This window comes from Sus scrofa, chromosome 13 (assembly GCF_000003025.6).
Source record: "Sus scrofa isolate TJ Tabasco breed Duroc chromosome 13, Sscrofa11.1, whole genome shotgun sequence".
NCBI lineage: Eukaryota > Metazoa > Chordata > Mammalia > Artiodactyla > Suidae > Sus > Sus scrofa.
In genome coordinates, this window is record NC_010455.5 from 17,221,207 (window position 1) to 17,233,309 (window position 12,103).

The 12,103-nt window shown below is 41.6% G+C and overlaps 1 long non-coding RNA gene across 1 annotated transcript in view; it reads right to left on the reverse strand.

The window, feature by feature from the left end:
- Positions 1-11,031, reverse strand: part of LOC102167094 — a 74,949-nt gene extending 63,918 nt beyond the window's left edge. The window contains exon 1 of the long non-coding RNA XR_001300108.2: positions 10,774-11,031. This is a non-coding gene — a long non-coding RNA (uncharacterized LOC102167094). The remainder of the gene's footprint in view (positions 1-10,773) is intronic.

A 12,103-nucleotide genomic window follows, 5' to 3' on the forward strand; every position in this document is an offset into this window, starting at 1 on the left:
TGAAATTAACCTGTTTTCTGGCTCTGAAAGCAGTCATGAATCAGAAACCAAAAGGCCAGACAAACACACACCCTCTCCCAATCTATCTCTTAAACAAAAGACCTCCCTCCAGTGACACTTAAAAAGTGTTAGAGAGCTATAAGGCTGCCAGAACAAAATGCTAAAGCCAGCAGAATGCAAGATGGCTATCTTTAGCCATCCCTAGACATTCCATACTCTCTTTCCTTGTCAACCCAAAGGAAGCATTAGATGTAGGAGATAGGTCTGCTGAGATTCCTGTAGACTTGCATGGGTGGTATTTTAATAAAGAAATTAAAAAAATTGCCTCATACAGTCAGAATGATCATCAAAAACTCTACAAACAACAAATGCTTGAGAGGGTGTGAAGAAAAAGGAACCTTCCTACACTGATGGTGGGAATGTAAATTGGTGCAACCACTATGGCAAACAGTAGGGTGGTTCCTTAAAAAACTAACACTAGAACTACTATATGATCCAGCAATGCCACTCCTGAACATATATCTGGAAGAGATGAAAACTCTAAATCAAAAATATACATGCACCCCAATGTTCACAGCAGTACTATTTACAATAGCCAAGACATGGAAGCAATGTAAGCATCCACTGACAGATGAATGGGTAAGGAATATGCAGTATATATATATAGGAATATTACTCAGCCAGAATAAAGAATGAAATAATGCCATTTATAGCAACATGGGTGGACCTAGAGGTTATCATACTAAGTGAAGTAAATCAAAGACAAAAATCATATGCTATCACTTACATGTGGAATCTAAAAAAAAAAGATACAAATGTACTAATTTACAAAGCAGAAATAGACTCACAGACATAGAAAACAAACTTATGGTCACCAATAGGGCAAGGTGGGACAGGAGGGATAAATTAGGAGTTTGGGGTTAAGAGATACATACTATTGGCGTTCCTACTGTGGTACAATGGAATCAAGTGGCATCTCTGGAGCACTGGGATGCAGGTTCAATCCCAGCCTGGCACGGTGGGATCCAGCTTTGCAACAGCTGCTGTGTAGGTTGCAACAGAGGCTAGGATTTGATCCCTGGCCCAGGAACTCCATATGCCACAGGGCAGCCAAAACACAAACACAAACAAACAAACAAACAAAAAAGATATGTACTACTATACATAAAATAAACAACAAGGACCTACTGTATAGCACAGAGAACTATATTCAATATCTTGTAATAACCTATAGTGGAAAGGAATCTAAAGATGAATACATATGTGTGTGTGTATGCTTCATCTTAAGAATCAATGGGAGCTTCTGATCCAAAGTAATGAATGACTATTTTTTGAAGCCCCAACCATGAAAAATTAATAATTTCAAATACTCTCACATATATATATAGAACTGAATCACTTTGCTATACCCCTGAAACATTATAAATCAATTATACCTCAATGAAAAATAATAAAATATCACCAAAAAAAGACATTTGCAAACATTAAATATTAAAAATTTTAAAAAAGGATTGGACATATATGTATACTCTGACATCACCACCCCTCCCCTTTTTTACATCTCTTCTTTGCCCTTTAACTCACAAAACACCACAATGACCAGAAACAAACAGGCTGAGGGTACAGAAGGCAGACAGATGATAAAAATGCTTCATCTTAAGAATCAATGGGAGCTTCTGATCCAAAGTAATGAATGACTATTTTTTGAAGCCCCAGCCATGAAAAATTAATAATTTCAAATACTCTCTCCCTTCCTTTCTCCTTAAGTATTCCAAATCTGGCAAATTTTAATGCACTAAAAGAATATTTTCATCACTGTGTCCAAATATGTTATTAAGGGTGAGATTTTCTGTGAGACAGCCCCAGGGAACTTTCTGAAAGAAAAAAAACAGCCCCCAAATTGGATGTATAAACTGCTTTAAGGTTTTAAAATTTGGCAAAGTATATTGTGTCTTTACTACACCCAAGCCAGAAACGAAAAAGAAAAAAAATTGGTTTTCCAGGCACTGCAGAGGGATTCACTTAGTATTTGAGTAGGTTCACCGAATGCAGCAAGCAGGACAGGCAGTGTCCTCAACACAAAGCAACCCACACCCTGAGCATCTAGCTGGCAAGGTGCCCAGTAGTGAAAATAGGATGCTTTTCAATCTGCTGACATCTCAGTCAGCAATGGGGAAGGAGGGGTGTTGCAAAAGGATAAAGGGAGGAGAGGGATTGGGAAAGCAGGCATAGAGGGACAGGTGCACGGATAGGTGGAATCTGGAAGTGGGAAATTATTTTTCAAGCATAGGAAAATACTTTAAAATATTACTAAGGAATTAATACACAGTAAGTGTCCTTGGCAAGAAGAGGTGTGAAGGGGGGGAAATACATGTCACAAAAATTACACTCTGTCGAGTTCCCATCATGGCTCAGTGGTTAACGAATCTGACTAGGAACCATAAGGTTGCAGGTTCGATCCCTGGCCTTGCTCAGTGGGTTAAGGATCTGGCGTTGCCATGAGCTATGGTGTAGGTAGCAGATGTGGCTTGGATCTGGCATTGCTGTGGTCCTGGCGAAGGCCGGCAGCTACAGCTCCGATTAGACCCCTAGTCTGGGAACCTCCATGTGGAGTGGTCCTAGAAAAGGGAAAAAGACAAAAAAAAAAAAAAATACACTCTGTGGCCAAGTCCTCCAGACCATTAAACAAGAAAATCTAATCAAGCATAAGGATGGTAATTGCCAAGGAATAAGCCACTTCACTTGGTATTCACACTCTAATCCCAGGCCCAGATATGTAATAAGAGCAAAGTAAACAAATACACACACACACACACACACACACACACACACACACACACACACACAGAAGCAGGGCATCCTACTGCCTCAGTGCAGGAAGCAGTGGAAAAATTCATTCATGAGAACTTTTTAATTGCTTTGCATTTGTTTTCCATCTTCCTCATCTTTTCTGATGGTGATTATGATTGTATTTTGAAATCATAATTCACCACAGCAGCATTGCAATTACATAAGTATGGCATCATAAATGAAGGTTAGTTCCAGAAATAGCAAAGTGGAGAGGGGTGCAATTTGTCTTTGTGGCTGTGAGTGCGTGTGTGTATGTGTTTATAAAAACCTCCCATATATGTGGTATTTGGAAATCCTTTGCTAGTCTAAGTAAGGGCAGCTTAGGAAAAAGAACAGGAGCCCTAGTTTCATTTTCAGCTGAAAAAGATGAAGGCAAGAAAAAGCAGATTCTTCTAATCATGATAAAGGGAAATCAAGTGAGAGCTGGGCTTAGACGAAGCTTTAACCTGAGCTCAGATCACTGAGCTGGGCTGTGTTGAGTGGGCAATAAGGGCTTTGCCTATGGGCTGCAGTGAGTCTGGCTCTACAGCCTATCAGTCATGGCCTGCAGCACCTCAGGACCCTGGGAGAATGTCTCAAGCACCATTCAGAGCAAAAGAACTACTTTAAGCACCATTCAGAGCAAAAGAACTACTTCCTCCCTACTCTCACTCATTCTTGCTTCAGGCACCAACCAGATCTTCAACCAACAGCGATAGGAGTTGGGAGATAAACGGTTCTTTCATTCTCAGGAAAAAGGAAAATTCTAAAGTGTGTTCCACCAGGTGTCCCACAGAGTAAGTGGTAGTTCTAATTTAAGTCAACAAATTCTTTGACCTTCAGTCCTTAAAAAGATGGAGCCTAATTCCTCCCCTCAAATGTGAGTTATATTAAGTGACTCACTTCTAATGACAAGAACATAGGGAGAATGATGCTCTGTGACTGCCAAGCCGAGGTCATAAAAATGCCGCTTCTGGGGAAAGCCAGAGCCATGGCATAAGAACACACAAGTAGCTTTGTGGGGGGTTCCACACAGTGAGGAACTGAGGTCTCCTGCCAACAAACAGCACCAACTTGCCAGCTGTGGTCATGCCACCTCAGAAATTGCCTGCAGTTCCACTCGAGCCTTGAGATGATACAGCTCCAACCAACATCTTGACTGTAAACTTATGAGAGGTCCTGAGACAGAGCTGCCCAGATAAGCCACTCCTGAATTACTACTACAGGAAAGAGAAGTATAATAAACATGTATTGTTGTTTTAAGCCACTAAATGTTGGAATAATCTGTTACACAGCAGTGGATAACTTACACAGAGTCCTGGTGGCACTTGACCCCCAATGCCCCATGTAACCTCCTCACCAACCTCCTCACTGTGCTTCCTCAGATCGCCTCCAAAGTAAATGACCTGCACTCCAAATTCTTGTCTCAAAGTTTGCCTTTGGTGTTGCAGACCTCCCATATAAGGTAAATATTATTGTTATCCTCATTTTAGGGATCAGAAAACACACTAGGTTAGAGTTACACAGCAAGTAGTGGCAGAACGAGATTCTCTGGAACCTAATCCACTGCCCTCTTCTTCTTCACAGTTGAATCCCTTCAATCCCAATCCTTTGCAATTATAAGCAATCTCGCTTCCTCCCCCAAGAACAGCAAGTTAATTTGCTAATTCACTCTGGACAAAGACACTCAGCCTAATTACAAAATTTAAAAACCAGTCTTAAGCAAATTCAATAAAAAAGCAGGAACTTTGAGTCACTTTAAGTCTCAATGTATTTATTTTTCCCAATGCTAACTGTATGCAACAGAGAGAAGTAATTAGCAAATTAATGGATCATTCTTTGCTGAGATTAATGCAAAAGCAGGATGTGACTCTCCCTTGTCTTACATCTAAGCTACAGGGGCTGGCCTAAAACTGCTGACCAATGTCACCCGTAATTTATTGAAGTTATAAACAAGTGACATGCTGCGTGGGCAAGAAACGATGGAGATGAAGCCTATATGTGCTGTGCTTCCTGTTCTGATCAAATAAAATGTACAGCCAACTTCATCTGTCAGACATTTAATCATAATCATTATTGTGCTATGTGGTAATTAGAAAGAAATGGAACATAAATGACTCTTGATAGCACCATTTTATATAGCAAACAATTTTTGTGTTTTTCTTCTCCCTTTGATAGTTTTCCAAAATCCCATCTCTACTTGGTGTCAGTGTTTGTTCTGCTGAGTCAAAATGGTAGGAGAGAATCCACATGAGCTTTGGAACCAAACCAGCCATGCAGGCTATAGGATCTTGATCAAGTCACCTTACATCTTTGGGCTCTAGTATAAGATAGAAATAAGGCCCTTTAGCAGGATTGCTACAAAAATCAAATGAGACAACGAATGCAATCTCTAGCACAGTGTGAGTATGCAGTAGGTGCTTAATAGGTTCTCCCTCCTGTATCTTAAATCAACAATACTTCCACTCACATTCATGTCAGGGGTTTTTGATCCTCTCCCAGTTATTGTTTCCTGCCCTGGATCCCATTCCCAAAAGCACCTGCCTCTTCAGTCTCCAAGTCACGCAGTTCCACCCTAAAATTCCCAACTTATCCATGCTTTAAAAAATACTCCCTACTGGGAGTTCCCGTTGTGGTGCAGTGGTTAACAAATCCGACTAGGAACCATGAGGTGGCGGGTTCAGTCCCTGCCCTTGCTCAGTGGGTTAACGATCCGGCGTTGCCATGAGCTGTGGTGAGGTTGCAGATGCGGCTAGATCCCAAGTTGCTGAGGCTCTGGCATAGGCCGGTGCCTACAGCTCCAATTCGACCCCTAGCCTGGGAACCTCCATATGCTGCGGGAGCGGCCCTAGAAAAGGCAAAAAGACAAAAAAAAAAAAAAAATACTCCCTACCAATTGAAGGAATACTGCTGAAGTAATCAGGACAATTGGCTTTGAGTCCACATGTAGAAATAAATAGGTTTAAAAATTAGCTAGAAGCAAGAGTACCAACACCTTAGCATGCATACGTTCTAGTTATGGGCAAATGATGATGGTAATTTCTCTTTCTATTGGATTTAGATAAGGCTGGTGAGAAACTGGAAGGTACCAGTCACCTGAAAGAACTAAAGGAAAATATCAATGCTATGGCTTCCAATCGTCTTCACCCATGGGAGGCTGGTGGTTTGGGGAATTAGCCAATACATACAGATAGAAAGTATGCACAAAAACACACTGTATGCTCATGGTTGTGTGCTCTTTTGGCCTTTGGCAGGCAAAGAGTTTGCCTCTCTGAGGTAGCAATGCCCAGTAATAAACACAGTAGCTCTAACCAAAATAGTAACAGTAATAACTACCATTTATTAATAGCCCAACACTTATTTGCATACCAAAGTTAGCAAAAAGCTTTTACGTCTTAGCTCATTTGAGCTTTATGCAGCCCAATGGGTACTATTAACTCCATTTCACATATGAGCAAACTGAAACCCAGAGCAGTTGGATGACATGCCCAAGAAGCCCATGAATAACAGGCAACAGAACTGGATCTGGAATTTTAACCTCACATTGTTATTTCATATGACCTCACACCCTGGTCTCTTATCAGCTTCCCTCTATTACCAAACAATTAGCTTGTTTGAAGGATAAACAGAAGCTAATTTAAAAATTCTCCAGTAAGCTTTTCTTGCCCTACATTGGCTTTTAGACCCACAAAGTCACATATCCACATCACACACATTGGGGTGGTGTAGAAATAGTTTAAAAATAATTGTTTAATGACCTTTGAGAAAATTCTTTGTTGTGAATAGTAAGTCTGTCTCCCAGGATCCAGGGTAATGTCAAGTAATATGTTAGGACCATTGTAGATAAAGGACCACTCAGTGATAAAAGGGTCATTCTTTTGTGCAACTCTGGCAGCAAAATATTCCAATCAGTGGTACCAGTAGCTTCTGCAGAAAGAAGCATTCAGAGCTGGCCATCAACAAGCAGAATTTGGGTTAGCTATAAACTTATATAGCCAGGTTTTCCTTAACTTCCCTGCCACAAATGTGACATTTATCTGGTAAGCTCTCCACCTCACTGGAAAAGAACCACTTGAAACATAAGAAATGTAAACATCACTTTCAAAATAAGGATGTGAAGCTTGGAATCCAGCAAATTCAAACAGAGCCAGGCTCTCTCCCAGGAACAGAGGTCCCTGGCCTAGGGCAGCAGACAGAGTAGGTTCTCCACCTGGGTTAGTCATTAGCATCCCCTGGAGGAATTTAAAAACCCCAGAGCTATGAACAACTATATGGTAACAAGTTTGACAATCTGGAAGAAATGGACAATTTTCTAGAATCTTACAGCCTGCCAAAACTGAATCAAGAAGAAACAGACCAACTGAACAGACCGATCACTAGAAATGAAATTGAAAATGTCATAAAAACACTCCCTACAAATAAAGTCCAGGACCAGATGGCTTCACAGGTGAATTCTATCAAACATATAAAGAGGATCTGGTGCCCATCCTCCTTAAACTCTTTCAAAAGGTTGAAGAAGAAGGAATACTCCCAAAGACATTCTATGAGGCCACCATCACCCTCATTCCAAAACCAGACAGAGATACCACCAAAAAAGAAAACTATCGCCCAATATCATTGATGAATATAGATGCAAAAAGTCTCAACAAAATCTTAGCCAACCGAATCCAACAACATATCAAAAAAATTATACACCATGACCAGGTGGGTTCATCCCAGGTTCACAAGGATGGTTCAACATACGCAAATCAATCAACATCATACACCACATTAACAAAAAAAGTCAAATCATATGATCATCTCAACAGACGCAGAAAAAGCATTTGACAAAGTCCAACATCCATTCTTGATCAAGACCCTCGCCAAAGTGGGTATAGAGGGAACATTCCTGAATATAATCAAAGCCATTTATGACAAACCCACAGCAAATATAATACTCAATGGGGAAAAACTGAAAGCCTTCTCACTCAAATCTGGAACAAGACAGGGATGCCCACTCTCACCACTGCTCTTCAACATAGTTTTGGAAGTCCTAGCCACAGCAATTAGACAAACCAAAGAAATAAAAGGCATCCATATAGGAAGAGAAGAGATCAAACTATCACTGTATGCAGATGACATGATAGTATACATAGAAAACCCTAAGGACTCAACCCAAAACTACTTGAACTGATTAATAAATTCAGCAAAGTAGCAGGATATAAGAGTAACATTCAGAAGTCAGTCACATTTCTGTATACCAGCAATGAAATATTAGAAAAGGAATACAAAAAAATGATACCTTTTAAAATTGCACCTCACAAAATCAAATACCTCGAAATACACCTGACCAAGGAGGTAAAGGACCTATATGCCGAAAACTATAAAACTTTAATCAAAGAAATCAAAGAAGATGTAAAGAAATGGAAAGATAGTCCATGTTCCTGGATTGGAAAAATCAACACTGTACAAATGGCCATACTACCCAAAGCAATCTACAGATGCAATGCAATCCCTATCAAATGACCCAGGACATTTTTCACAGAACTAGAACAAACAATCCAAACATTTATATGGAACCACAAAAGACCCAGAATCGCCAAAGCAATCCTGAGGAACAAAAACCAAGCAGAGGCATAACTCTCCCAGACTTCAGAATACTACAAAGCCACAGTCATCAATACAGTGTGGTATTGGTATCAAAACAGACAGACAGATCAATGGAACAGAAGAGAGAACCCGGAAAGAAACCCGGACACCTATGGTCAATTAATCTTTGACAAGGGAGGCAAGAACATAAAATGGGAAAAGGAAAGTCTATTCAGTAAGCATTGCTGGGAAACCTGGACAGCAACATGCAAAGCAATGAAACGAGAACACACCCTCACACCATGCACAAAAATAAACTCCAAATGGCTGAAAGACTTCAATATACGACAGGACACCATCAAACTCCTAGAAGAAAACACAGGCAAAACACTCTCTGACATCAACATCATGAATATTTTCTCAGGTCAGTCTCCCAAAGCAATAGAAATTAGAGCAAAAATAAACCCATGGGACCTCATCAAACTGAAAAGCTTTTGCACAGCAAAGGAAACCCAAAAGAAAACAAAAAGGCAACTTTCAGAATGGGAGAAAATAGTTTCAAACGATGCAACTGACAAGGGCTTAATCTCTAGAATATATAAACAACTTATACAACCCAACAGCAAAAAAAGCCACTCAATCAATGGAAAAATAGGCAAAAGACCTGAATAGACTGTTCTCCAAGGAAGATATACAGATGGCCAGCAAACACATGAAAAAATGCTCAACATCGCTAATTATAAGAGAAATGCAAATCAAAACTACCATGAGATACCACCTCACACCAATCAGAATGGCCCTCATTAATAAGTCCACAAATAATAAGTGCTGGAGGGGCTGTGGAGAAAAGGGAGCCCTCCTGCACTGTTGGTGGGAATGTAAACTGGTACAGCCACTATGGAGAACAGTTTGGAGATACCTTAGAAATCTATACATAGACTTTCCATATGACCCTGCAATCCCACTCTTGGGCATCTATCCGGACAAAACTCTACTTAAAAGAGACACATGCACCCTGCACCCGCATGTTCATTGCAGCACTATTCACAATAGCCAGGACATGGAAACAACCCAAATGTACATCGACAGATGATTGGATTCGGAAGAAGTGGTATATATACACAATGGAATACTACTCAGCCATAAAAAGAATGACATAATGCCATTTGCAGCAACATGGATGGAACTAGAGAATCTCATACTGAGCGAAATGAGCCAGAAAGACAAAGACAAATACCATATGATATCACTTATAACTGGAATCTAATATCCAGCACAAATGAACATCTCCTCAGAAAAGAAAATCATGGACTTGGAGAAGAGACTTGTGGCTGCCTGATGGGAGGGGGAGGGAGTGGGAGGGATCGGGAGCTTGGGCTTATCAGTCACAACTTAGAATAGATTTACAAGAGATCCTGCTGAGTAGCATTGAGAACTTTGTCTAGATACTCATGTTGCAACAGAACAAAGGGTGGGGGAAAAACTGTAATTGTAATGTATACATGTAAGGATAACTTGATCCCCTTGCTGTACAGTGGGAAAATAAAATAAAAAATAAAATAAAATAAAATAAAATAAACCCAGAGCTGGGGAAGAATGGAATGGAAGTTTGCTGTAGGCAGATACAAGCTATCATACACAGGATGGATAAACAAGGTCCTACTGTATCTCACAGGGAACCATAGTCAATAGTTTGTGATAAACCATAATGGAAAAGAATGTGGAAAAATATACATATGTATGTATGTATAACTGACTCAGCTGCCCGGCAGAAATTTAACATAATATCGTAAATCAACTACACTTCAAGTTCTTAAAAAATCCCAAGATTTTAAATGATTGAGAATTAATTATTGTCAATTAATTCAAAAACTCTGGGAGGAGGACCAGACATGAGTCTTGATAAAACTCTGGAAGTGATTCCACTGCGCGGCCCCAGGTAAGAAACACTATTCCTGTAGAATCCAGAATGTTCCAAACTTGCTCAGGAATCACCAGAGATTCTTGTTAAAAACACAGATTCACAGGCCCTGATCTCTAGCTCCCGAATCAGAATTTTCAGGGGAAGGAGTTGGGAATGCATATTTTGAACAGAAGTCCAAAGATTCTTATGTTTGGGAAAGTGAGGCAAAACCAGTTAATGTCCTAAGAAAATCAACAATGAAAAGCCAATCCACGGAATAAGGACATCTGCAAATCACATCTCTGACAAGAGGTCCCTATCCAGAATACAAAGAATCCCTACAACCCCAAACCCAAAGACAACCGAATTTTTAAATGGGCAAAGGGGGGTGGGCGGCTGCAGCGGGGCCATTTTCTCTCCAGGATCTGAACGCCATCCTCCCCCAGCCCAGCCAGGACCCTGTTCTCCTGTACCTATCAGTTGGGCGGTATGCGAATCCTTGCTGCTCCTCAGACCCCCGCCTCCTTCTCCAGCATCACAGCAGGCAGACTCTAGCCGGCCTGCGAGGGCTGAAAGACGCCGCGGCCTCGAAGGCCCAGCGGTGTTTTCCCTCCACAGCGCCAGGCGACGGGTCTCGCGAGGAGCCAAAGTGAGAAGCCGCCGTCTGCCGCGCGCGCGCCCCCTGCCGGCGGCTCTGAGAAAGGGGTTCGAGACCCCTCAGCCACCGCCTCCCATCCGACCCCCGCCGGATGGCCAAAGCTCAGGCCAAGTTCTTTGCGAACCCCAGACCCCGTTCTGTGCCCCCATAGCGGCGAGCAACAGCTCTGGAAAAGAATATGTATGTGTGCAGGGACCACCATGTGCGACATTTTGTCGTCAATTCCATGCAGCTCTAACCTCGTTATGCCCTGCAAAATCCAGTGTGGGTTTTTATAATTCTGTCACCATAGTGTTTGTTACCAACCAGGGTTCCTGGCCTCTTTAGAAAATAAGAGGCCAGATAAGGCTTTGTTGAGGCTTCTGCTGCAGCAGAGGGGAGTGAAAACAATTAACAGGTGCCCCTACTTGCTCCCTGAGGGAGGGAGGGGCTAGCTGGTTCCTTATATGGGGTGAGAGTAGGGGTCGATCTGGGGGTTCCGCAGGAGAGGTGGCTTAAGTGGTATGCTCACCCCTTTGTGGTGTTGTGTGGGTTTTTGATCTTTTTGTATCTTGTTCATAATTTGCCCCAAATGTGAATGCATATAGTTTTTAGCCCCTTATAGTTTCTTAGTATATTGGCACTGGAGGAGACCTTTGTCCAGGTGCAGGCGCTGCAGGAACATGTCCCAGGTCCCAGGTCCTAGTCTGTCTCATTCCCCCCAAGGGATTTCTAGCAGTTAACATTCCTCTTTCTTTCCCAATGGCAGCATGAGCATGTGGCACTTGGAACCCATATTTAGAGTTAGTATAAATACTTAATTTCTTATCCTTCCCTGATTGCAAAGCTCTAGTTAATGCAATTAGTTCAGCTTTCTCAGTGGATTCTGGGGATGGCAGGGCTTCATCTAGACTAGCTGTGGCATATCTTGCCTTTTGGGTTCCCATTTCTATACAACTGCTCCCATCAGTAAACCATTTGATCTCAGAGTTGTCAAGAGGTTCATCTAGAAGATCAGAACTGCTGGAGTAAGTTTGTCCTATGGTCTCACTACACTGATGCACTAAATCTCCCCTCTCCAATGCTGGAAGCTGAGTTGCTGGGTTCAGGGTTTGGCACAACTTTAAGGTAACCTCAGGGCTGTCCATTAAGAGGGCCTGGCATCT